A 26,940-nucleotide genomic window follows, 5' to 3' on the forward strand; every position below is an offset into this window, starting at 1 on the left:
AAAAAAAGAATGTACAAAATGAAACTAACTTTCTTCTCATTGAGCGGAACCGCCAGCGGAGAACGTTCGTTTTCTCGTTCTCCGGTATAAATCCACCTTTCCCCCGGTACCGATCGTACGAGATCGGCCTAGAAATCGGCGATGGAGTCCAAGGGCGGCGAAACTCAGAGCTCGCCCCTGGCGGAGAGGACTGAGGGTGGTGGTGACGGCAGTGATGGTAGTGGTGGTGGTGGTGGCGGTGGTGATGGTGGTGGTGGCGGCGGTGGCAGTGGCAGTGGTGGCGGCGGCGGTGACCGCGCCGGAGGAGAACGAGACACAGAGGAGAGGACACATCGCGGACCAGAAAGAGATGGATAGAACGAACGAATCGCAGGAGGAAACGGGAGAACCGAGAGGAGTCGGAGTAGCGAGGAAGTTATGTCCGTTGCATGAACATGGAAGGGGTTTGATACCGTGTTGGAAGGGGAGGTTGGAGTCGCATGGTGGGGGATGTTTCGGCGGAGAGGAGCGTGAAGAGTGGGGGTTCCTCCAGTCGCCTTTCCTCCCCCTCGCTCTCTGCCTCCCCTCGTTCGTCTCTCACTCCCTGTGGCTGATGTACCCCTCGATGCGCGGTGCGCCGTGATGCATCGCGCTGCCGGCCGCCTGTGCGAGTCACAAGGTATGCTCGTGCCACGAATACGAACTGCCTCTCCCAAATCAATATCAGTCGTGGAAAAAAAACGCGACTCGGCACCTATAATTGCCGAACTTCCGCGATAACCGTCTCTTCTCTCTGTCTGCTCTGTCTCTGGCCGCCGCCTCGCCTCGCCTCGCCGCGGGGGCGACACGGGGGCCGTCTCCCTCCTTCCCCCGAACTGACGCTACGTTAGGTTAGGTTTCACGCGCTAGCTTGATTAGGGCCTCCCTCCGTGGCCCACCCCTCCCCCCATGGTATCACGCACGTTTCCCGCCACCCAATGTCCGCGCACGATGATTTTCACTGACTATGTCTGGCCGTGTTGTAGCCACGTGCACCAGCCGCGACACGCTCGCGCCCGCCGCCCGTCCGAAGGTTATGCCTGCTGCGAAAACAAAGCGACGGCTGCTGCGCTTTGCTCCGATGTAGAGTTGCGTCCACTGCTCCGCCACAAAGAAAACGTTTCGCTTTGGTTACGTCGTTATCTCGAGGAGATACGTTTCGAGCAGAGGCCGGTTGGCGTAGACTTTTTCTTTTCATCGATCATCTAATTCGCGCGAACGAATATTTCGAAGGGTTAGGATGATTTCTTCGTGATTAAGACAAAGTTGGAATAGATATCGAAAGACCATATAGTATCGTCGTGATACTCACGGTTATTCACAATGCACCGTTGTGCTGACCCGATTGCGGATTATCAGGCGCAGTAACGGCGATGTGATAACGCCGCGATTCGTACGAATTGCGGACTTGTCTGAGGAGCAGAAATCGCGCGCAACTCTCCGGTCTAGAAACTTTCATGAACCTCCAATGAAATTCACCCCCTTGGATCGTCCGTGTCCAACCGTCCTACAATACGCGTGTATCCTAAACTCTCGAAAGAGTCTGTCTCACCCTGGCAATATTTCCTTTGGTCGAGGCAGAGTAAGCAGTAGGAAGAGCAAAAAAAAGAGAGACGGCTAGAGGCTAGAGGATGGAAAAAGAGCGCAGAAAGTGAGAAGAAGAAGAATGGAGAGGCAACGGGGCAACGTGCCGGCCGAAGTTCTCGGCCACGAAACGAATTTAACGATCGCTCTCGCACATGGAAAGAGGAGCCCGCAGGAGGAATGCCGTCGGTGGCTAGATGGCTGCGTGCCGTCCCAAAGACAGCCGTGCAACCGAGAAGAAAAGTGTGCGTTAGCAGCACAGCGAGGCAGCCACGGCCTGTGCACCCGTGTCCGCCTATATTTATCCGAGGATGCAATATTTGGCCGCGTCTTCTAGAGACTCGACCGGCCACATTCGTCCCAACTTCGAGCGCGCGGATGGGCGCATGAACGAACGAACGCAGCCTCGGAGCAGCCTACACCTCTCTCTTTCTCTCTCCGTCTCCCACTTTTTCCCACTCTTTCGCTTTCTTTCTCTTTCACCATACCCCTCTCCCCTTTCTACTCCCCCTGTTTGCAGGTCTTTCTCCCTCTCTCTGCTCCTTCTTCTGCTTTATCACAATGAGCGACTGCGTGTGCGTGTCCGTGTCGTTAGGCAGTAGCTGTCGGTGCAGGCGTGGTTGGTTCCTTGCCCTCTGTCGCGTATTTATATCTAGCGAGTAGAGCGAATGCATTGCGGCTCGCTTCTTGTTTGCCGGGACCCGCTTCTCTTTCTCCGTTCCACTCTCGTCCGATTATACCTCGCTCTCTTCATCGCAAACTCGCCTCGTCCGCTCGCTCACTCGCGGCTACATGCTCGCGCGCACTCGCACGCTCGCTTACCCTCTCGCTTACACGCCGCGGCCCCGCCAAACCTGCTCCGAGCAACGTTAACGCCTAGCGCCGGCTAATCATCGGGATACCATGATTTTTCTCTGCGGATCGATTTTCCGGCTTTCGCACGATTTTCGGCCTTCACTTCCGCCTGTCTGCCGTTTGTTCCTCGTTACGTTCGAGCGTAACAGTCATCTTTTTGAAAAAAATTGTCGATCAATTTCGATTCATGGAGAGAATTGAAAGATCCTATCTAAACACGAGAGAGGAAGAAGGACGAACACCGTTGAAAAGTCGGGATCGAGAAACCATACGGTGTTGGCAAAAAGTAGACCACGGGGAGCGGTCGCATTGGTCGTCGGCTCCATTATGGCATCCTTGGTCGCGTATTACCATTCACTTTTTGTTCTAGCCGGGTCCTCCGGCATGCCCCGTTAAATCCGCTCTAGAAAGAGCACGCGTTAGAGCGTCGCCGCTCTGTACGCGCCTCGGCTAGCGGTTCGCGTGACGAGTTATAATTTTCCAACAGTGTTGTACGACCGCGGCCAGCAGTTCGGAATCTTTCGATTTTAACGCGCCGTCCGCCGTAATTTTACGACATCCGCCGCCGCCGCAGCGCCGTTCTGCGCAACGCGGTGACGCGTCCATGAGCATCGGCCAGGAGAGGATTAAAATAACGTGTAATCGCGAGATTACGCGGTTGCCCTCCTAGTACCTCCGAGTTTCTTTCCTTCTTGCTTGTTTCGGGCCCAGCATTTCGCGGAAACGGCCGATTTTTCTGATGCTTTAATCGCGTTTTTCCTGTATCCACGCAATTCTTACGTGGATACGGGGATACTCGTCGAACCGAGGCATCCGATCGTGAAGGTTGATCGTGCTCGATGAAAATTTCATGCTAGCGAACGAAATTATGGTGATTCTTGAATAATTGTTGTTGGCTCTTTAGACTCTGTAGTTGAGACGGAAGAGGAGGAGGATGTTTTGCAATGGAATAGAGTTAATTAGACTCAGACGCGTTTACGTTTATATTCGTGAGTCAGTTAGACATACTCGTTAATTTTGAATAAAAATTAACCCAGGTCGTACTTAAATCTCTTGGTAATTTTCATAGCGTAACGTTACTTTTACCAAACATCTAATCATTCACGGTTAAGAAAGTACAATCCTCTACCACGTACATGTTTACTTTAGAATCTCTAAACTATCTAATTACGCGTAAACTGGTGACAAATTGTGACGACTTATTTAACGTCGGCCATCCAAAGAATCATCGTTCCGTCGTTATTCTCGATCGACTATGTTCTCCCTCGGCTATGTTGGCGCTTCTTGGAAGTACACCGTTTCCCATTAACGAGCCACCCGACTTTTACCTCGGTACGCTATTTACGACTGAAACGACGGTTTTCTTGCCGCGGCGGAACGAATTTCTCCGGCAATCGACGTATTCGATTATTGGTAATTAAGCAGTCGCGCTTATTACGAGATAAAAGAAGGGGCAACGGCTCGTAGCCGCGTCATAAACATCCATCGTGTTTCCCGATCCACGCCATTTACACGCGTGTACGCGTATACGTGAATACACGCTTGCATACCGGCGGCAAAGGATTTCGTCGCCGGTGCGTCTGTGCATGATCCGCGGAATCCACTGCGAACGAAATTTCAACGGCCTCGCGGAGAAGTCGAACGAGTCGTCGGAATTCGTCGTTCCTTCGCGAACAAACATAACGCGTTTGCATCATCGTCTGCCAGAGTGTCTCGATATACATGGCGGAAACGCACCACAGCATCGTCTATTAGGGGGATCGTATGATTTTTCGAGAAATCGCGCATCGATCTTCACCGAGTGGCGGGTAAGTAATATTCGTTCGTCTTACTCTGCGACGAAAAGTCTGCGGCTCCGGACAATCGCCTTAACCGATGACAAAAAGACGGTTCGAGCGAAAAGTAGAAGAAGACGCGAGGAGAGAAAAGCGGAGGGAAAAAGAGAGCGGAAAAAAAGAGGAAAGAAGGGAAGAGGAGCGTAGAAGAAGATGACAAGCTGTCGTGGCTCGTAGGAAAGGACGACGGAAGGAACGGTGCCTCTTTAAAGTATCGGGAGCAATCTCCCTCGGTTGCCACTGTTACAATTTCAAACAGTCCTGCGTTTCATTTATTTTTTATCGGGGAGAAGTTTGTTGACCTTGCAGTGCGAAACGCCAGGAATACATTGGAGGAGGCACGAAAGTGGGGTAGAGTAGACGATGGTGGTGGCGGCGGCGGTGGTGGCGATGCTTGGGGGCGGAGGGGTGAGGGACGTCAGGGTTGTGCGAGCCAACGCCACGATGGTGGTGAGGGTTGCTCTAGCGGAGTGGGATGAATCGGACGGCGAGCAAGTTATTTCGCGCGAAATGTGCATTGGCCGAATTTGGCCTCGTGATTTTTTTTCTCATCTCTCCCCTTTTCTTCCTTTTTCTCCTCTTCCCGCTCCTCCTCCCCCCTTTCGTGCATCTTGCACGTATGTCCCTCTTCTCGTCACAGGGGTTCGCTACGCGTTCGCCTATCTTATCGTTCGTCGCGCGACGCTTTCCGTCTGTTTTAGTTTTATCGAACGGACCTTTGAATACTTTACGACGGTACGAGGTATCAATCACCGATACGAAGAAGCAACGCGTGGGCGGGACGCGTGTTCCATCGCCGTGCGAAATTAGGCGGCTCATTGACATCCGGCCAACGTCGCGGCCGCCGTTTCCTTTGTACGAGAATGGTTCAGGGCCACGAGGATTTGACTTTAAGGAACTGCCAGGGAAACGAGAAATCGTAAGATTTTCTCTCTTTCTCTTTCTTACATGTTGGAACGGCACAAGATGCTCCTGAATTGTAGAAGGGAAAGTGGCTATTAGCGGGACTTCGCGACTGATTCCGAGGGAAATCCAAGAAACAAAGAACCCGGTGGTCTCGTTGGTTTCACTTTTGTCGAAATCACTGCCAGACCGTGGGCCGAAACCGTGAAAGCAATCCCGAGGAAACTACGACCAACTTTATTGCAACGACCACGTGGCACACCGTGGACAATGATACTGCATAAGAAGTTATTACGAACAAATGGTACCGGTGTGCACAGCTATAATTATCGTCCATGAAACGACGATTCCCGGTAATAACGTTCCGGAAAGGTGTACGTTGATGTCTCAGGTATTAATCGCGCCAGGTTACAATGTTGCGCGATATTATCGCGGAAATGATTGCGCGTGAAACACGGCTACTAAATTAAAGCCCGTCCTTGCCCGAGCACCGTGTTTTTTCGCGGGACAATCGCGCGCGCTGCAATGAATCAAACTAATTAAATCATTCGCCTACGCGGCACAATCATCTCGCTTTAAATCGCCACTCGCTCGATGCTCGCTCACAAATAAGATTTCTGGCGTTCGTTTTTTCAAAGGCGACCAAAAGGGGTTTCGGAAGGCGAAAATCTTATGTTTTGTTCCTCTTCTTTTCATCGAATCGCAGTAGTCGAACGTGTCTTCAAGCCCACCGTCTCTGATTCTTGATACATACATAAAAACTGCGTGTATAAGCCGAACGTGTTTGAAGAACGTAAATTACGTAATTTGGGTACATATTTTTTTGCTTCTTCTAAAGTAAGTCTATTTCTCGGGCGCGATCTACAAGTACACGCTACTACGTATTGTTTTTGCTAAGGTGTAATGGATTTTTTACAAAAATCCACTGCATAAATTAAGGAGGAAAGAAAATAATTGTAAAAAATAAGGATGAGAAAGTTATTAGACAAATGTCTGGGATTGCCCCTGGTAATCACAGTGTAAATTGACTGGAAAAAAATTTGCCAACGAAACTGTGTTAACGTAACGTTGGTCCTTAATGAGTTAATGCAAGAGCGAGATTTCACCGGACGAGAAGGATAATCTTCGCTGGTTTTTGGGTCACTCGGCGAAGGGACGTCCAAAATTGAAAGTACCCGGTCGAGGAGCAAGCCTAGCTGCTTAGGTTAGGTTAGGTTACTCCGGTTCGCCTGTATGTGTCGCTCGTCTGGCCACGTGTATCTTTTAGTTCGGATCGTTTCGTTTAGGCTCCGTTCCGCGAGTTTTTTCACTGCACGAACGAGCCAGCAAACCGGGAACTCTTTTGCTTGCCCCTTGAAACCGAATTTAGAGCGTGTAGTAGTAGTGAAAAGGAGTATAGTTGCGCCGGTTGTCCAGAGTGGAAAAAAGAGAGGTAAGAAGGAGACGGAAGATGAGAAAGAAGGAGAGGAAGAGGAGGAAGAAGAAGGAGTAGAAGAGGAAGGAAGAAGGCGTTTCGCAGCCGCGAAACTTGCGGCCGAACGGCCAGCATAGAAGATTCGTTATGCACCATGCCGCACGAAAGATACGCTCGTACGACGAAACGAAGGAAAATTATGAGCGCGCGCTAACGTCGAGTAATATTTAATGCGGCAGAAAATTCTGCCTCGGCCCAACCTCGCTAAATATTCGTGATTTCTCTCCGTTCTTTCTGCCTGATTTTTTTTCTTTTCGTCATTCTTTCTTTCCTCTTTTTCTTCATTTCCCCTTCTTCCATTTTTCTGGCGCTCGTCGGTGTACCAGAAGGGTCGCGTTTTCCTAATTAATGGCATTAATGCGTTTTAACAAAGGCAATTAATATCCGTGGTTCGGCAAACAAACGCGTGGTGGTCGGTGGTCAGTCGTTGCCGCGGCATCGTTCACGATGGCATCGCGGAGGCACCCGTTCGAAACGAGCACGGGTTTGAAGAGTAAATTATGACGGGCCAGACGATTGACGTGTTGTGATAATTAACACGTAATAATATACCGTTAATATTCTTTTGCAATTGCATATCCTGCAATATTCATGGATTTTTTTACTTCGTTCCAGCACTGGTTGCATAATACCGCTCATTAAGCCCGCAATCAGATTGAACCGCGTTGGCCAGCGCCCGTGGCTGCCCGCGTTTATGTATTCCAACATTGTGTCTATTTTCGCGCGCATTCATAAGGGCACGCGAGCGCGCGAACGCGAGCCCACTAATACCGATTAAAGTGATGGTCTCGCGCGAATTACCCGACTCCTCTCTTTCTCTCTCTCTCTCTCTCTCTCTCTCTCACCCTCTCTCTTTCTCTCTCTACCCGTTACAATCTCTCTCTCCCTCTCTTCGATTTTCTTTCCATCGTCGCTCGGAACTATCCGACTCGCAATCATTTCATCGTATCGCTACGCAACGTCAGGATCGGTGATTTCGAGGAAACCAAAACTATCTTCGGTACTCCAATAAGACCGATGACACTGTTCCTCGATCCACGCGTTCCTGGATATACACTCCAGGCCACGTCTTTCATTCACGCGACCGGCAGGCGTCACCTAGAACCAATAAAGACAGCATCGAAACGAAACGCCAAGAATGTGACGCGCTGCACGTATCGTATCCCCCTCCCAGTGTCCCTTTCCGTTCCACCTTTTGCTCTCTCCATTCGCCACGGTCTGCTTTTATTCCGTAGCAGCGCGAAAGAAATCCGAAGGCATAATAATTAAATCGCATCGGGGTAAACGATCAAGCGTTCGTCCGAGGAAGGCAACTCTCTTCGTGGCGATGGGGGGACACGAAAGGGGGATAACACGAAAGAGGGGATGCGAAGAAACAGAGCGAGAGGAAGGGATCGAAGAGCACGGGCAAGTTGACGTAAATCGGAAAGAGATAAAGAAAGAGAGAGAGAGAGAGAAAGAGACGGCTGTCGTGGCTTCGTGTGCATAATTGCCGTGATTATGGGTGTGTCAGTTCGGCCCGTCTAGGTGCATACACGCATTCGGCTCTAGATGCAGCTGATCCGGGTGCGTGTAACGGCGCAGCAGCAGCGACGCAGCGGAAACGTTGGCAACCGCGCAACGGCGCAGACCGATGCGCAGCATCATTATCTGGAGCGCTGCTTAGCGAAGAGCATCATCCATGTTGCTCGTTAACTCGCGTGCATCTCATATGAATAAACTTCTTTAATTATCGCGAGGCGGTCGCTCCGGGGAAACCACCGCCTCGCCTCGAACGCTACCTCCAACCCCTCCTCCACACCGCTCGCAACTTTTCAACAAATTTCTTTCGACGATCATCGAGCGACCGACTCTTTACTTTAATCCTTTCCGAACCCTTTGTCGTTTCGTTACCAACGCTTCGTGCACTTTGCTCAGACTTTTGGCTCGATTCGTTCCTCTCTATGGTTGCCTGAAGTTGTTCGGAGCAACGTTACATAAGCAGTTTGTTTGTGCACCCGCGCATGCGCACGTCCACTGGCGCTTCGCGTCAGTGACGCGGTAAAAATTGAAACGTAGCATCAGGATTGTTATCGCTATCGTATAATAAAACGAAGCTCCGACAAGATCTTATCGAGTTCTGCTTTAATTAAGAAACCTAAAAATCAACAGAAGTAAGTACAATACTTCGCGACCCCTTCGCGCTCAGAAACTGTGGCGCGTTACGTGGTATTTACATATCGAAAAAAAACATCGCGGTTACTCCCTTGGGGGTAACGAGCGCACGCGGTTCGCCAATTTGGCAGGGTTGTTTGCAGCGTGGCGCGAAACTGCGCCGGGTCTGCTGATTTACGATAACAGCGAGGAACGGCGTGTAAAATGCCGGGGAAATTTGGCCTCGACAAGAAAATAACGTCTTAAACGCGTCGTTGCTCCAATTTCCACGGGCGAGTGGCGCAGTTTGGTGCAGTCCGACGAACAGGCAACGGTAGAAAAAAGGGAAGAAGGAGGAAAAGAGAGGAAAAATTGGGAGGCAAGCGTATAACACGTTTATGCATTTTCCTGCTAGTAATACGCCGAAATCGATAGCAGTAATTACGTAGAAAGCTCTGCGTGTCGTCGATATGACTTACTGCGGCAAACGCCGCTACTTTTGCCACGGATCGGACAACCGCTCGGATTGTCGGAATTATTTCGCGCGGAAACGAACCACAGCTTGATTACCAGACATTTTCTCTAATGATCGTGTGTGCGTTGCGTCGCGTCGCGCGTTATACCAATGCCAGGCTATACCTTCGTGGAACTTGCGTAACTTCAGTAATTACAAATCTTCTATCATAATCATTATCGTGATTATCATTATCACATGACGTCGTCTTGATACCGCGTACGCGTTCGTCGTGCACGCACGCCACTTATCCCTTTTCGAGAGACACGTTCACACTTTCACATTTCTCAACGGACGCTCGCAGATAAGGTGGGACGAAAACCGAGATTTAAAAATAATGTGTAAAGCGAAATGATCGGTGTTACGCGATATTCGTGATCTCGAAGCACGTCGACGACGTCGTTTAAATGATTCTCGAGCCGTTTTAGACGCGAGCGTTCATTAGATGACGGTAAAGAACGAGGTACGTACACTCGGTTAAGCGTATTCTACGTGCAGTCGAGTATCAGAAATTCGAGATATCGCGAAAATCTCTCGAGAACCGTGTACGTGAAAATATAGTTTATCGTCGATAAATCGTTCGAACGGTCGGCGGTATCGTTATTCGCAACTTTCTTCCCGTGAAAACGCGAACGAACGTCCGATGATATAGAGGAGAAAGAAACGCGAGGCCGCGAGATAGCAGCGTCGATTAATCGCGCGGAATTAAAGTTTTCCCTACGAATTATCTCGCACTAAACACACGTTACTCGATTTCATACCGGATAATCGATCTCTCCTTCGATTAATCCAGTTTCCTCGCTCCACCATCGATCCTTGATGTCCGATCGGTGCAGGCCAACACTCGCGTCGATTGACACGCGGCGTGGCACGATCGAGGCCCAACGCATCGATCGAACGTAGATCGCGCTCGTTAACTCCGTTATTGCTAATCGGCCGATCGGATCGGCGTGATCGACGCAGATGAGTTACGAAGTTAAGTCCACCGCTGCGGGCATCGCAGGATCGTGCACACACGCAGGAGCATCGTCGATCAGTTCTTTTTTGCGACCCTGGATTGCAGCAGGCTGCGACCTCGAGAGAAAAAGTGACTGGAGCATAATTTAGAACGGCGAAAAGAGATCACGAGATTCCATGATCTCCCAATTAATTCGCCGGTTATCTCGGAAAGACCGAGCTAGGAAAAAGCAAGACGAAAACGAGAGGAAGACAGGATGTTTCGGCTGACAGATAACGCGATCGCTGCTACGACTTTCTAATCGCGTTCTCGTGGACAGGGTTGGCAACCGTGGAGATCCTTGCTCCCGGCCAGATCCCGGATCTTATCACGTAGCGGTGTGTCGACGGTATCGCGTTGACGAGCCAAAAAATATAGCCGATATAGAGAGACAGCGAGACGCACGCGGGGAGATCGATCGTAACGGGCGTGCACCGTTTCGCGGTCGATCGTCGAAGGGCGGGAAAGCCTGTTTCGAAAAGGCTGTCACTCAGTTTACGCGATCAGGAGTTCGAAACCGGTTCGAACGGGCGTTCTGGGTTCGGTTCTGGCCGCGGAGATCGAACGCACACTGGCAACAGCAACACCGGCAGCACCAACAGCAGCATCTCTGGCGTAACGGAAGCCGCAATAGCCGCATGGATTCTTGTTTTCGCGTTGCTTCTCCATTTTTTCTCTCTCGTTCTCTCTATCACGGTACGCGTTCGGTTCTTCTCCGTTTATATCTTTCCCTCTCTGTTCGACTCTGCCGCTTCTCTCCTCTCTCTTTTTCTCCCTACCCCATCTCTTTCGTTCTCCTTTTCCCCTCCCCCTCCCGTTTTTCCTATTTTTCCTATTTTTTTCTTCTCTTTCTGTTTCCTCTTTTTTTTTTATTATTATTTTTCCTCGTGTTGCTTCCCTTTGCGCGCAAGCTCGTGCATATACGCATCGGCGGGCGTAGCTCTGCTGCCCGCTCCCTGATAAAATCCCACAAAAATCGAGAAGCCGTTAGCTCTCCGGCTAGCTATGGTAACCGAGAGGTGGAACCGGTGCTCAATATAGATTCAGGGAGCAGCCTTTACACGGAGTGCATTCGACGGGAGTCGTTGTTAATGCTAAATGAATTTTAATCCTCGATTTTTGGACGTTCGACGGAACGCCCTTTCGACCCACCTCGATCTCATCCTCCTCCTCCTCCTCCTCCTCTCTTCTACCCCTCCGCCTCTTTTCTCTCCTTCTCTCTTCGCCCCGATGCCCTTCCACCCTCCCCCTCCCCCTCCACCCACTATTTTGGATCCGATAGAACCCTGGGATATGCGAGTAATTAAAATATTAACTAATCTGCAATTCCGGATGGAAAATCGTGCACAGTGCATGAACGACCCTGGTGAGTCGATTGAATATTCTTGATACATATTTCGCGGACCTGTCGATTTCGCATCTGATTACCAGGTGCCAGGATGTTTTATGTATAGCAGTTTCCTGTATAGGGTGTTGCGTTCAAAGCATCGCAGTTTAACCCCTCGCCATACGATTTGTTTAATAGCTATTTAAGTAGGTTTAATAGCTATTTAAGCAAGCTATTCGGTGTTATTACATCGTGTTAAATAAAGAATATTGAAGCATTATACAGAAGTTATGTTTAATAACTCTTGGCTTCGAGAAGTGGAGTTCAAATTATATTTCAGGCCGATCTTTCTTTTATATGCACCTTATCCGTGTTAAATTGAAACCATAATTCGTACTACGAGTTGCGTTAGACATTACAATACACAGACACGCACAAGTACACGTATTTAGGCAAGCAACTAATATATTGTAAAACAAAATTATCGAATTATAATGTTTAATAAAAGTATTACTAGTTATTTACCAATTACTTTACTGAATTTTTATTACCACGATGCTCTGGCGACGCATCTTAAATTTTAAACGCTTACTCTACGTCAGTTACTCCATATCGATTTCTTCGTACGGGATTAAATTGAGTATCGAAACGAATGTGGAGCAATGCTGAGCGTGCCGTCATATTATATTATTGTGAGTCACCGTGTATATTATATGTATAATCACTCAGCAGCAGTAGTCCGTAACACTTTTAATTTCCCAGCTTGTATATGTAATAATAGGTTCAAGGGTTTGACGACGCCGAAAAAAAGAGCAAACGGACGTGGTTTCCTGGCGGGGATCGTCTCAAGGGGGCGGCACCGCGCCGCGGCGTGGGTATTTTTTTTTAACACGCGCGTCAATTTCGTTTCGCGCAAATTTTTTCGCCGCTGTACGTACGCGTCGGGCGCGCGTAGTACATGTACGTACGCGGCAGAGAGACGAGGCAAGTTCGACACGGCAACGGGAGAGAATGCATAAGCACGAGGCACGAGTCCAGGCAAGTCGGTTGTGCTCTACGCTTAAACGCGAAAGAAGAGGGCTGCCAATAGTTGGTTCGCCGGTACATTCCCGCTCTACAAAGTTAATTACGTGGCTGACGCTCGTTAGCGAAAAAATCCAAAGGCGATAAATCATAGTGATAACTGAAATACATTTCTGCTCTGCTAAGCGTAAGTTGCCGTATCTCTGAAATGCTCTGCCGTTCGAAGACATTAACGGGTCTCGGTCTTGATGCTGATGTTACACGAAATTGTTATTACGCCGCTGTTGTTTCTAGTGGTGGCCGTGGTCGCTGCCCAACGAGAACCGAGAAGAAAGAGGAGAAAGGATGAAACAGGAGAAAAAAAGAATAGGAAGAAGAAGAAGAAGAGGAGGAGGAGGAGGAAGGTAAAAACGTACGAAGAGCAAAGAAGCAACACCGCCAATTACTTTCCAACCGACTACTCGATAATATCGTCCCGCGAGCACCGATACACAACGACCATTAATATTCTAAACGCAAGCCCCGTGTACGCAGCTCGTGTTCTCGATCCACGCTCGGATCTGTCTTGGAACGTAAAGCAGATCCGGCCGGCACGAATCGTTCGTGTACCACCGGAAAGCCCCCGAGTTATAACAGTTTACTACGCGGACGAACCACTGGATTCGAGATAGTTAGACGCGCGAGCCTAACAATTTGCGCGCGATATCATAGATGCCACGCCGGACCACCGTTACATCCCGTGCTTTACCTACGATCGCGCTTTTTTATGTCATCCTTGGCCGGTCTTTAGAGAATAGAACGATTCCCGTTGAACAACCTTCGTCGTCGTGAATTCTCCATTTGATAAGGTAACGAAGAGAAATTCGTGCGATTATCGTAGTCTTGGGAAAGCGACGATGCAACTTTGCATCGGAGAAGCGTACGTTTTCAGAAGGGAGACAACGGCAAAAATTGATACAAACGATTCTGATATTTAAAAACATACAGATTTTCGTAGTAAAGTTTAAGTTTACCGGCAATTTTCCAACTTAGAGACTTTGTCACCCGTACAAATATAATAAAATTGCAAAATGATTTGGAGCGTGGCTCGTTAAATCTGCATCGACCACGACAAAACATCCGATGCAACTGGCAAGCAAAGCATGCCAAATTAATCATGAAAGCCCAGGAATCTGGCGTAACAAATTCAAATACAGAAACAGGTATATCAATTACACGATCGAGGCATAGGCTAACGAAGTCCGTGACGAGGATACGAAGGTACGAAAAATATCGCCAGAGAGACGAAGGGTTAAAGCGGAAAGAGAGGAGGGGGAGAGAGAGAGAGACGTGCAGCGAAAGACGAATAAAGTGACAGAGAGGGCTGAAAGAGAGGGGAGAGGAGAGTGACGTTTCGTGAGATAAAGGTGAAGGGAGAGAGGGGTGGCAGAGAAGATATTCTTGGCAGCGACTGCGATGCAACAACTGTCCCCATCCGTCATCTACAGAGGCAGCGAGAGAGGCCCACGACCACTCGATGCGTCCCTCGCCGTGCTCTTCAAATCACGAGAGGGGAAAACTTCTCGTAATCATCGAGATCTCGACTAACGACACCGACAGTCGACTCATTACGTCGTTATCGTCGAAAGAATCTCCGTGGATCCGCGAGGAAACGGCCCAAACTGTTCGTTTTTTAAAAGTCTTCGAAATATTCCGACTCATTTCACTTTATGATATTAGATTTCCTTTATTATACGGTGTAAAAGACATAGTTCGTTGCAAGAATAAAAGATAGAGACGCGTTGTAATATCGCTTTTGCTGCTACGAATCAAGATTATCTCGAATGGATGACACCTATATTTAGGCTTATTCGTGGCTGCCTCCGGGCTCTATTATTCGTATAAGATCTATGAAGAAGAGACTCCGTAAAAGAGATTCATTTAAAGCAATTAAGGAGACATTCCGTTCCGACGCCCGATCATAAAGATCTCCGTGCATCCTAATGACCAGAACCAACCACGATCGTAAAGAGCCTTACGCTGCAAAGGCAAACGGAATAATAAAAAAAAGGAGAAGAAAAATTGGCGAATCTGAACCTACGGCAATGGTCGTGCCTCTAAATCCGGCCGGTGCGCGGTCTTATTTTAGCGGGCAGCGCGTCAGAATCCACCCCTAGAAGCGGTCCGAATGGAATTCTATTCCAGTTCGACGAACTCTGTGGCCGGTCGCGTCGACGACGCAACCCGTGTACACGCGTCAAACTCACCACGCCAGGGACACACGGGTGTTTCGAAGTATTTACATACGGCTCTGTCCAACCGAGGCCCTGACCAACCGCTCGCCCGTCCCTGAAACGGTTCACTGTCGTCGTCGTCGTGGTCGGCTCCGTGGCCATTCGATCATCCACGCTCGATGCGTGTGGATCAGGTCTAGGACCGACTCTAGGTAATGGGTTCTGGCTAGTTGGCGGGTGTGTCGGTGTGCACGGGGTGGTAAGCCGGTTAAGAGAGCGGTGGAAAAGAAAGAAGAAGCCGACGATCGGTCATCCTGATGCATATACGCGTTCGTGACGCGAACACCGGACACACGTACGATCCAGAACGTTTTACAGTGTGCACGTCAGTATGTGCGCGCGCGTGTACGTGTGGTAGAGATCGACGCACACGCGGTCGTGGTTTTTATATGAAATTGCCGCTCCACCGTACGCTCCACTAGGCCTCGGAATTGAGATAGCGTTATCCGATGACGAGCAGCTATATCGCGAAATATTACCGCTGGAAATTATTAACCATCTCGCGAGGCTGAGTCGACCCAGCGATCGAGATCGATGGGATAGGTTTCTCCGGCGATACAAATAGAGTTGTGCGTGTTCCCGTGTTCTTCGCTTCTTATAGTTTCCCTTCTTGTTCTTCTTATTCTTTCTCGTTCTCTTCTTTTTTCTTCTTCATGATCTTCGCGTTTCTTTCGTTTCGTTTTGTTGCATAAACGAGAACGTTTAAACGTTTTGCTCCGCCGATGCTGAATGGTTTTGGAAATCTTCGCACGAATGGACAAGGATTTATTAGTTGGATATTAGTAGTTTATATGAGAGGAAATTAGGACATGTTCGCGTGGCTTCTGCGGACAGGATGGAAAGGACTTTAAGGAATTATGGCTCGTCCTACCGATCGTAAAGCGGACACTCGGCACGAACCGATCTGTTATTAAGTAATTATCCTTGAATTATGACCGCGGCCAGTAGCTTCGAAGTAAATTGGACATCGTCCGGCGCGATCTTAGAAAAATGATTTTTAATCGAGCACAGATATTAACCGGCTAGCGATAGACCGTAATAAATCCGCGATGATCCCCGTGGAATCTCTAGCGAAATTACGACCGGCTGGCCGCTGAATTAATTGCATACTCGATGCCTTTTAAGCTATACCTTCGTAAATTAATTCCTGTAAAAATGTCACCGGACATTTAGCAATTCCTATGAAACGTCATCGAAAATATCAAATAAAACCGAGTTTAATGGCTTTCTACGAGGCTTTCTAAACCTTCACTTCCATAAAACTCGCGTATCTTTTTTTTTAAGGAATCAGCGTCGAATCTTCCAATCGGCTGATTTGTCCGATCTTTCCACGATAATTAAAAGAAATCGCTGTATCAACAGGATCGATGATAGAAGTCGGACCGAATCTAGCGCATTGTCATACTTAACCGTATCCTCTCGAGGCCGGGACACGCCTACCGAGTTTAATGAACTTGTGCGATCAGACCGCGATGCTGTTCGCGATGCTCGAGCCCACCGCGCGAATAAGCCGTTATCCGAAGGCCTGACCTATGCCGAAGATTTTCGAGCAACGTAACTCATCATTATCTAGATAATACGCGGCTCATGCACGCCACCGCTCAATGAATCACTTCCACGCCCAACCGGCGGCCGATGCTCGCGACTCGTTGCACGCGCTTTCACGTTGCGGCCAGCCGCGCGCACTTTCCACCGAGCTACATATCGAGGATTCTTCTTTCGCCAGCCGATAAATATTTCGCCGGTCTCGTGACTTATGCGCGCATAACTCACCATCGTTCCTGTCTTCTCTCCGTGTTTCTTTACTACCTGTAGTCGATTCGTACGATTGGCACGGCTATCAGTTCCAAACGAATCCCAAGCCCGGCACCTACTCCAGGCATTCGACGTTACAGACAGGTTTGCATAATTAAAGCGTTCCTGTCGGCTAGGACGTTCCGTTAGAAAGAGGATGGACGAGACAAAAAGGTGGAAAAAGAAGAGAATATAGGAAAAGCAAATCGGTAATGACGATCGTTGAGCTTGGTCTTGGAACCGCCTACCGCAGAAACCCTTCCTCTTGTGCCTCGTATTACTACCACTCCTAGAGGCCTCTCGCTCCTTTCTCTCGACGTCTCCCAAATCGGAAAGATCCACGCTTCTTCGACGCCTGTTGATCCTTTGACAGGACGAGCGGCGCGTCCTCGACTCCGACCTCCCCGCTCGGCGGACCACCGCGAGTTTCTCGCACGTTTTCATCCCCCTCTCTGCCAGCCTGTCGATCTTCCGTGCCCTCCTATTTGATCCTGCAGCAGGCAAATGCGCGGTAACCAGAACGAGGGAGGGGGCACCGAGCACACGTGTATCGGCTCACGGTGAAAATAGTGCAATAAGCGCGTAGTTATGCAGCAGCTACGGCGGCGTGTGGTTTGCTCACCACCACCACCACCACCACCACCACCACCACCACCGCCACCATCAGCGACGGCGCCACACCATCGTCACCATCCCCTTCTCTACTTTTCCTCCCTTTCTCTCTCCGACTCTCACCTTCCTCTCTGTTTCACCCGGCTGTTGCCCGTTCTTCCTGTCATCCCCTTCTCCCCTGGCAACCACCCCCTTTCCTCCGGGGGGTCGCTAAAGCACTAGAAACGAAAGAGAAAGAGACGGAGAAAGAGAGAAAGGACATGCACTCCAGGTACGTGTACACGGCTACGAACGTTTAAACGGGGATAGCTACTAATTACAACGGTTACACCGGCAGTTGGCGAAGAAAAAAGGACAGCCGACCTGGAGGAGAGACGCCGCGGCTACCACCGCCTAGGCGGTGGAAAGGGGGACACGTGGAAAGGGAGCAGGAAAAATTCAGCGGAGAATGGGCGGGCACGACACGACCGAGTAATCAGTCGCAGGATTATAGCGCGCTCCGTGTGTGGAAGCACACAGTCGCTGCGTGTGTGTTCAGTTCTCCTCCCCTCTTTCTCTCGTTTTCTTGGTCCAACAGCAACACAGCAGCAATGGTACACCACGACGTTGCTTCTCCTTTCCTATCTTCTACCTTGGCTTCGTCGTCTTCTTCTACCGTTTCTTCTTCTGCCTCTTTACCTCGTGTGCCTTTTCCTCGTCTTCTTATTCCTTCTTATTCCACGCTGGGCAGCCGCCTCTCGTCTTTCTCCCGTTCGCGTGCTTGCCTCCTCCCTGCGTCGTCTTGTTATTCTTCTTTCTACGCCGCTTCTGTCTCCGTCAGGACTTTTTGCTCGTCGAGCAAGGGGCCGGGGACAGATCGGTTTCTTGCGGTGTTTCTGAGCCGATTGCGTGCGTAAGTATCGGCCGGTCGTGATGGTTAATGAACTTACCGTCGCCGCGGCCTCGTGTTTCACGCCCTGCAGCAGGGTCGCCACGTGTCCTTGCCTGCGTTCCCCGCAATTTGCCACCGATTCCTTCATCGAATTAGGGGTGACTCTGTTTCCTCAACACGTTTTTATACCTTTTACGTCTTTATAATTGGATAAATTGGCTTTACGAATTAATTGGTCGATGACAGATTCTGCTTTTCGGTTTAAAGAGTCGAGATAAGAAGTAGCTTCGCAGCAGCTCGTATTCATTCGTAAAAAAATCCTAAATATCTTCTTTTTTTCCATTGGACGCACGCAAAATGTAAATACTTGGAATATTCGTTGATATAGAGGGAAAAGGCACGCTCCAAGTAATTGGTTCTAGGAATTCGTAGTAATAGCAACGGCCAGTTAACGCGACACGGTTGTAAATACCAATGGTACTGTCATTCGTTATACAAGTTTTCCCTCCAACCATTGAAAACTGTAACTACCTCATTTTTACGTCATCTTATACCAATAATAAGGAAAAATCGATCGTACTGCGTGTCCGATGTGTAACTAGCAGTAGATGGTTTCCGGGTTACTAATTACACGACAGGGAAAGACTCGCAGAAACGTGGACGAAGTTTCTAACCAGGGTACGCGTCCAGAGTCTGCTTCTTTCTCAAAGTATCCGCGTTACAGTAAAAACCATCGGGGATCCACTTTCACGTCCGCCTAACGACGGTGCTCGTGCTCATCGATAATTTGTAAGACTAGTCGGTCTAGCGGCGAGCATACAAATCACTGCCGATGAACGTTTTCTTATCGTGCCAGCGGTCTGTCTTCGAAGGAACGCAAAAAAATCCGAAACATCGTCGGGTCGTTACGTAGTCTGCGAGAAAAGAGCTTTTGCTCGATAGCCAGGGATCGCTGTTGCTCGAAGGAAAAGCGAGAAAGCGTTGGTACCATTTATTTGTCTAGTCGAGCACTGCTATTACGATTTCGTTCTTTTAAATCCACCACACTCTGTTACTTCAGATTCTAAGCATCATTTTTTAAACGTTATCTATACGCTTTTCTTCACTGAAATTCATACATAATTCGCAGACTGTTTGAAACAGTCGCTACGATACTCTTAATCGTCTAAGAAATTTTGATTTCGTTACACGCCTAGATAGAATTTTCAACTAATCCGAAAAACTGCACGTTTACGCTAATATGAAAAATGTGGATGACTATAGCCAGGGGTAAAAATCTTCATAAATATTCGAAACCAGTGACATAGCACTTTTTGCTTCGATAAACTTCAGAGACAAATTAAGAGCGATCAGAGAAACTCAAAGCTATCCTCTGAACAGTCGTAACGGATGCCGTAGCAGAGGCAGCAAATGGAACAGGGTCATTTCGCGGCAAAGAAATCTGAATAGCGAGCCGTATCCTAGGAGCTATGTGCAGGAGCCGTTCTGACGCTTCCGTGTACCACGACGAGTATCGCCGTAGGCAATGCGGTCCGCACGACTCTCTGGACGACGATGTCCGTCGGTTCTTCACCCAGGCGCACGCGGCGTCCATCGGCAACCTCTCCGCTCCCGTCGAGCGTAAACCAGCTGGAACACCTGCGGCGCGGCGATTTTTGGCGCGATTTTCGCGATCGACACGCCACTCCTGCTTCATTAATCATCGCTTTAACACGTTTTTGAACTGTTGCAAGTTTCGTCCAGTTTCAGGAAAGATGATAAGAGAATGTTGGTTGGACAGGACGAACATTTATATCGCGCGATAAGATACATTGAAAATGTAGAAGTTTGCAACTTTGTTTGCAGCTTCGCGGAACAATCGAAGGATACACGGCGTCTTAATCCTTGGCCGTGTTACGGCGAACCATCGTGGTTTCAGTTTCAAACTCCCGAGCCGCGTAAACAGTTACATAAAATATGCTCGCGATTCGAACTGCGACTAGCTTTCTAATTCCGTACGATACGATTCGTTGCCCCCAACCTCTCCTCCCTCCCCCCCCCCCTCTTAGTTTTGGTTACCACGTCCGCCGAAATTTCACGAAACCTCGTAAACTTCGGTTTTCGTACTTAAGAACCTCCGTGACTTCCGTTCCAGAATCCACAACGTTTTCATCTGGATCGATAGTGCCATTACGCCCGATCGTACCGACGCTTCCAATCTTTGAAATCTTCGGCTTCCTCCGCGAAACGTACTACGAATCGAATTATACAGCGGATTCCGATGTAGTGGTAAGGAATGCGCGAGTGGAGAAGAGGGATCTGAGATCCTGGGCGACGAGTGGCGTCCGAACGCCGCAAAATCGAGGCGCAATCTAATATCTCCGGGCACCGTTAATAAAACAGTAATATGGAAACGCTCGCCTATACGCTCGCACGCGAACTTACCCGATAGAAGAACGAAAGAGAGATGGGAGGAGACCCGTTGGCGCGATATTACGTTAATATTGTAAGTACGAACCAATATGAAAACTAATACCGTGGCGAGATTACGCGGCCGGCCGCGCTAGCCCCGTGGCCAGTGGCCAGCCTAGTAGGGAAATATAATGGCACTCAGGTGTGTGGACGCGATGAACGAAGGTAACACGGGTGAACGGAGAGAACGGGGAAAAAGAGCAAGAGATAGAGAGAGAAAGAGAGAGGAGCAGAGGTGTGTAGGTTGCGCAAAAAGCAAGCGGCCAAGCAGGAGGAAGGGCGTCGGCCGGCCTCGCGAAGCGCCACTCGGTCAAGCTCACTGCCATCATCTAGATTCTAGATAGCCAACGTGCCGCACACCAGCGTACAGAGAGGCCAATGTATATACGACGTTAACCGTGTACCGGACTCTAGGACTGCTGGTCAGCCTTGCCTCGCCTTTCTTTTCGTCGCGAGGGACGCCTCTTTCTCACTCTGTCCCTCTCGCTCCCATCCATTTTCTGCCCCCTTTCGCTCGCTCGTTCGCCTTTCGCCTTTCTCTATCTCCGTTGGCGGCGCGTACACGTCGCCACGGTATGCAGAAACCTCGACGTCCGTCGAGAACGGAGACGTCCCGAGCCTCCTCTGACGCCGAGGGGAAATGTTAGCCAGCTATGGCCGCGCGCCGCGGACCGATCGTGCCGCGTAGCGGGGACCTGTTTTCTTGTTGCTCGGTATTAATCATAGCCGCGCGACCAGAAACCTTCCCCCGGTTATTGATGAAGGAATCCTGCAGGTTCCTGCGTTTTTGCCCCCGACCCGCTCGCAGCGGACTGGCCGGTTTATTTTTAACTTATCCCGACCAACCGCGCCGACTGTTTGTTTGTATAATTCGGGCTCATTTTGCGTTTGCACAGGTTGTATCGGCTAACGCGCGTCCTCTATTCGACGACCGAGCATTTCCCGTTGCGAGAGGATACCAATGAAGGTGACTGGTTTCTAAATGCTGAAATACGACGATTGGATCCGGTAATGGATAAGTCTTTGCGTATCGGGTTCCATTTTTTTTCGCGTGTTGTGGATGCAGACGCGCTTGGGAATTTGTACTAAAAATTAGAAAGTGCCATTAAGCCTGCTGTTGCTATTAGAATCCCTCGATTACCATGCCCCGCGTGAAAAGGCTTTAACGATCGAAAAATGACTTGGAACGTTGCGGCATAAAATTGGTACGCATACCAATAACGATTCTCTTTATTATACCTCGCCGAAGCTTAAGAAACCTTTTCGCGATAAAAAACGCGATTGCATCGTGCTCGATGACCCAAAGAACATACGCGAGGTTAGCTCTCGACGAATAGAAGGCTACCGAAGCGATAGCTGCCAAGCTGTTCGAACTCCATCTTCCTGGCGATTGCCTGTTATCAACGGTACCGTCGTCTTATCATTCCGTAAAATCGGGGACGATCTCGAAGGAGCCTGTGGAGCCGCCTTTCATCGTGGTATGGCCGCGTTAGGCCATCAGGACGCTTAGTTAATATCGATACCTCGGTCCGGCCGTTTGTCACGGTGCAATGAGTTTCGCGGGCTTGCACGCGTGTGCGAGCCGTAGTCTCTCGCTGCCTCGCCCAGATCGCGCGGAATTTCATCCGATCGAGGCGAGCGAGACTTTTTCGTTCCTCGTCGATCGACGAGCCGCGCGCCGCACGGACGGACGGATCGAGGGGAAAAAATGCTCAGCCACTCGGCCGATTAAAACGCGCCTCTTCGATCCGACTGCACGCGTGAAATATCGCCGGGACGATTGAATGCGCGGCGCGGCGCGAAGATCGCTGCGTAAGTATATTTTATTACCGCGCAATAATATCAATTATCGCGAGGATGCCGCGCGACGCCTGGCCCGCAAAAACATGATTTATCGTAATAACAGCCTTCGCCGGGGCTATTTATGCGATGCGACGTCGCGCCAATGAAATTTTCCCCTTAGCTGCTCTCCCCATGTCCTCTTTCGATTCGGCCCGTGGCTCGCGCGTAACAAATCGTTCGAATTTTTCCCGCGTGCTCCTTTCCCGTCGGTGTCCTTACGCGCGCTTAAAATAAACGTATAATACCGAAACGATCCGCCGTGATTATCAGGCCGATACACGGACACACCCGTTGCAGGATTACAGATATCGGGACACGTCCAACGGATACGACGAAGTCGCGAGCATCGAACATTAAAATGATACGCGAGAGGATACGGTCTTGTTTCTGTGCTAGCGGGGAAGCTGGCGCACAGGCGTGGACCAGTGGCACGCTTCCAACATATTTCGACGGAAGCTCGTACCCATAGCTTCTCAACTTCCTCGAGAAATATAGCTACCAACCCGTTCGCTAGGGAAACGCGAACCAATCAGCGTATCGTTCGATTTTTGTAGCTTTCGCGTTATCAATCGCAGCCACGAGGATGGAATTAACTTTTCGAAGATCGGGTTTGAATATTCACAGAAATCGATGATACAGTTTGTACGTTGGTTCATTTTCCGATTGCCGTATGAATTTTTCCTCGAAATTGCCACCCTAGATGCAATATACAGAATATTCTTCCAATTACGAGCGGAGAAAAAAGCGTATAGCGTGTACATGGTATTGTTTCACGAGCCCTTCCCTTTGAAATCGTAGCAAACTGATTTTTCCAAGACAGAGCCGGTCGATGCGTGGCGAAGTGAAACGCTTCAAAAAGGTATCGAAGCTTGAAGCGTATCGAAGCGACGGTTCTCCAAAAACTAGCTCCTCCTCCCTCCTCCTCCCCTTACTCTCTCTCTCTCTCTCTCTCTCTTTCTGCCTCTTCCTCTTGCTCGCTTTCGTTTAAAAAAAGGGAAACATGGCAGAATGAAACGCGAAACGATTCAATTACGTGGCAGGACTTCAAAAGCAGCAACGCGAAACGAATTTTTTCGCGAAGTCGCGCGCGCGCGCGGGGGTTGGACAGGGACGACGGGTCCGTACGAAGATATAGTAAGTTGTGTAACGCGATTGCTACGGCTCAAAGTGATATAAATTTTAATGGGCCTGAGCGGAGGCATTTATGAAAATGAGTCTCATTAATATCGCATGAGAGCAAGATAATGCTCTCGCTGCCGCGAATCTTTATTTTTCTTCCATTTTTCTTTCTTCTTTTTTTCATTCCTTTTCGTTTTTGTTTTGTCGCTTACCCCGGCCCGCCATCCGCGTGGTTGTTGCGTTCAAAGCACAATTATGCGGCATTAGGTTTCCGCAAGAGAGGCGAACCTTGATTTGGGGCAACAGGTGCACACAATACGCATGCATAATGCACAGCCAGCACATGTAAACTGTCCTGCACGACGCCATGCACCCACACCAAATTAGCGTTATTAAATTTACATATACGAGGGACGCGCGCGAGCGCGCTCCGCCGCGAATTAAGCGATTCTTTCCTCCGTTTTTCCCCCTCTGTACACACGCGTGTCTCCGTACTCGTGTTTCTCAGTGTCTATTTCGTTGGTAAATCTGTTACGCGACACATACGTATTCCTAGTATTTTTACCAAACGGCGCGGCACTAATTAAAGTATTCTTCGATAGTGATTCGCTGTCCGCAGGATGATTTATATTTTCTGGCTTATTTAAAAACAGCGTTATCGTCCGAACGATCTCTCGTGGTTTGCAAGATCTCTGGCTTCACTCTGATGGTATTCTGTCTATCAACCTACCACAAGTATGATCGAGAAGTAATTTTGTTTTATTTTACGATTTCTAAAAAAGCACTGTCTAATATGTTTCGTGGAAAATAATCGTTTCTTTGAAAATTAGCTACCGACGATAAAAAAAACATTTAATCGTTGCTTTCAACCTAATTAGAGGCGAAACAAAGGGAAATAATATTATTTTGAAAAACATCACCAAAAGATTCGCACATATCTCGGCTACGTTTTCTTCCAGTTTCAACTGTTTCAGGAGGAATGATCGGTAGATATTTTTTAAAGTTTCTCGCATCGTTTCTTTAATTTCTTTTCCAGTTTATCGGAAATGGAAGAAGCGCGTTAACGCGAGATTAATCGAACACGGCAAAAGTAATTCTGGCAGACGGCCACGCGATGAGACTTTTTTCCGATCTGCTTGACCGTGAGCCACTGCCAAAGCTTCCGATAGTCGGCGTGCTCTTTCTGCCTCGTGACCATTATCCAGTTCAAGGGGTCAAATTCCCTCCCTGGCCGCGCGGACGTGGCACGGCTTTGAAATGTCCAACGGCTCGTCTACCAGCCGTCGAATTAGTCATTCTTCGCTGAACTGCGGCCGAATTAGACGTGCCGCGCACTAAATATACATCGAAACGATTAGAAACGCGTTCGAGGGAATGATCACGGCCGATTTATTTCAAGAACCCTTCTGATAGAAGGATTCGATGCTTTGCGTTAAACGCGTTTCGATCACTTTCACCCTGAAGACAAAATATTTCATTTCTATGCTCAAACAATTTAACAGGTGAAAATCATCGATCGTTCCGCTTGAAAATTCCATGAAATTACGTCAGTACGTTCTCCGAAATTTTTCGTAAATATCGAAACCGGATCAAAGTTCCTTCGCACCAAATCGCGCTCGTGTCTTAAAAAGAAATCGTCATTCAGATCGCTACACTTTAATCGTCGATAGATTCGGTGTTAAATTCAATTTCAAGTTGATTAAATTTCATCAAAAGCGAAGCTTTTACCGCACCGGAACGATTTCATTCATCATCATCGTGCAAATGACTTTTCATTGAAAAGACCGAACAATGACGGGACATTCCATTGGAGGCACCATGGTGATCCCCCGACCTGGTTTCGCTTGGCGGCTTACAAAATATTGGTCAGTTTCATCAGCTGGTCGGCTGGACGGGATTGATTTTCAAACAAACGTTGACTGGATCAGTACCAAAATGAATGACGCGCAACAGGTACCCCGTAGATACTTGCACGCCCCAGCTGGCATCACGTGTTATTTGCATTTATGTATTCGCCCCGTGCGTTCGCTTTTACAGCCGTGATTTTCGCCAGGAACTTGCGCGTTCTCCAGGAATTTTTCCCTCTTGTTTCCTGCTAGAGTTACTACATGCGCGGACCAAATTAACCAAGAGATTAATTATGTGCTCTACCTGTTATGGATCGGTTCAAATGCGTTTGTAATTTAATTTCGTACTTTCTTTCTCTTAACTAATGTCATAAGTCCGTCGTACGCTCGTCTAATATCGTTAGAATATCCTGGAATATCGTTCAAATTTCCAAATCTGTCCAGTTTCCGTAAAAGATATTTTCTACTCTTCTTTCTTCATCAATTTACTAATTACATATTTTCTACATATTTTTGCGGTCATTTTTCAATCCGAAAGATCCACCGTCGATCCATACTTCACGGTAGCTTCGTATTTTGGCCGAAAACTCTTCAACATGTAAGCACTCGTATTGTAACTTAATTCTTATTGATTTTAGGCTTTGATCGTGTTCTGTTCGTGAATTTCTGCTTAAAAATATCAACGATGGTTTAGAAGAAATTTTCCAATGTTTCGATCTTTACAAATAGCATTGTGGAAAGAAATGTTCGTTTCGTTCTATATCGAGTTGTCGAATACGTATTTCCTACTATTGATGTTACTTCCGATCTTGTTCCGATGAAACTACATACAGATGAATTTTCAAGCGAAGCGATCGTGAGAGAGGCAGCACGAGGAATCGGGAAGAATGTTTTTTAACGGATGAGAAAGAGCTGCTTTCGTTGGCTTTCTCGCTGCGAACGCCTATGAGTGACATTACTCGCACGAATCCTCTCTAAAGTGTCACCTGAAAATAACTCACCATTGCTATTCTAGTAGCACGCATACAAGTGCACGGTGCAGCGCCACCAAAGTCCTCGTACGCATTTAAATCAAGGCAGACTCCTCGAGGGCACTCCGCGCCATCGAAGTTGCCTCAAAGTGAACGGACTTTCTATCGTCGCGGCCGTTCCGCCGCCGGAAAACAATTAAAATGCGCGCACGGGATGTTTCGTCGCCCCGGCGAGATCACCTCCGCCGTTTTTCACTTTTTCCGCCGTTATATTCCACCATCTTTTTTCCGTTTCTTTGCCTCAATTTATCGAGCTACCATAGAAGACCATACTAAAAGAACAAATTCGTAACGCGGTAAAAAGCGACAGTTCTCGAGAGAAATATATTATAAATTTCAGTATCTTGTGACAATAGCTTGCGATGGTCTGCAGAAGTAACATTTTTATTACCGCGGTTTATTCTAACAGATATAAAATGACTTTCTCGTACGAGCTT

At 48.6% G+C, this 26,940-nt stretch overlaps 1 protein-coding gene across 4 annotated transcripts in view; it reads left to right on the forward strand.

The window, feature by feature from the left end:
- LOC122571532 overlaps nt 1-26,940 on the forward strand; it is a 129,704-nt gene that overhangs the window by 54,906 nt on the left and 47,858 nt on the right. The gene's annotated exons all lie outside the window — the stretch shown is intronic.

Source organism: Bombus pyrosoma, linkage group LG10 (genome assembly GCF_014825855.1).
Source record: "Bombus pyrosoma isolate SC7728 linkage group LG10, ASM1482585v1, whole genome shotgun sequence".
NCBI classification, from domain to species: domain Eukaryota; kingdom Metazoa; phylum Arthropoda; class Insecta; order Hymenoptera; family Apidae; genus Bombus; species Bombus pyrosoma.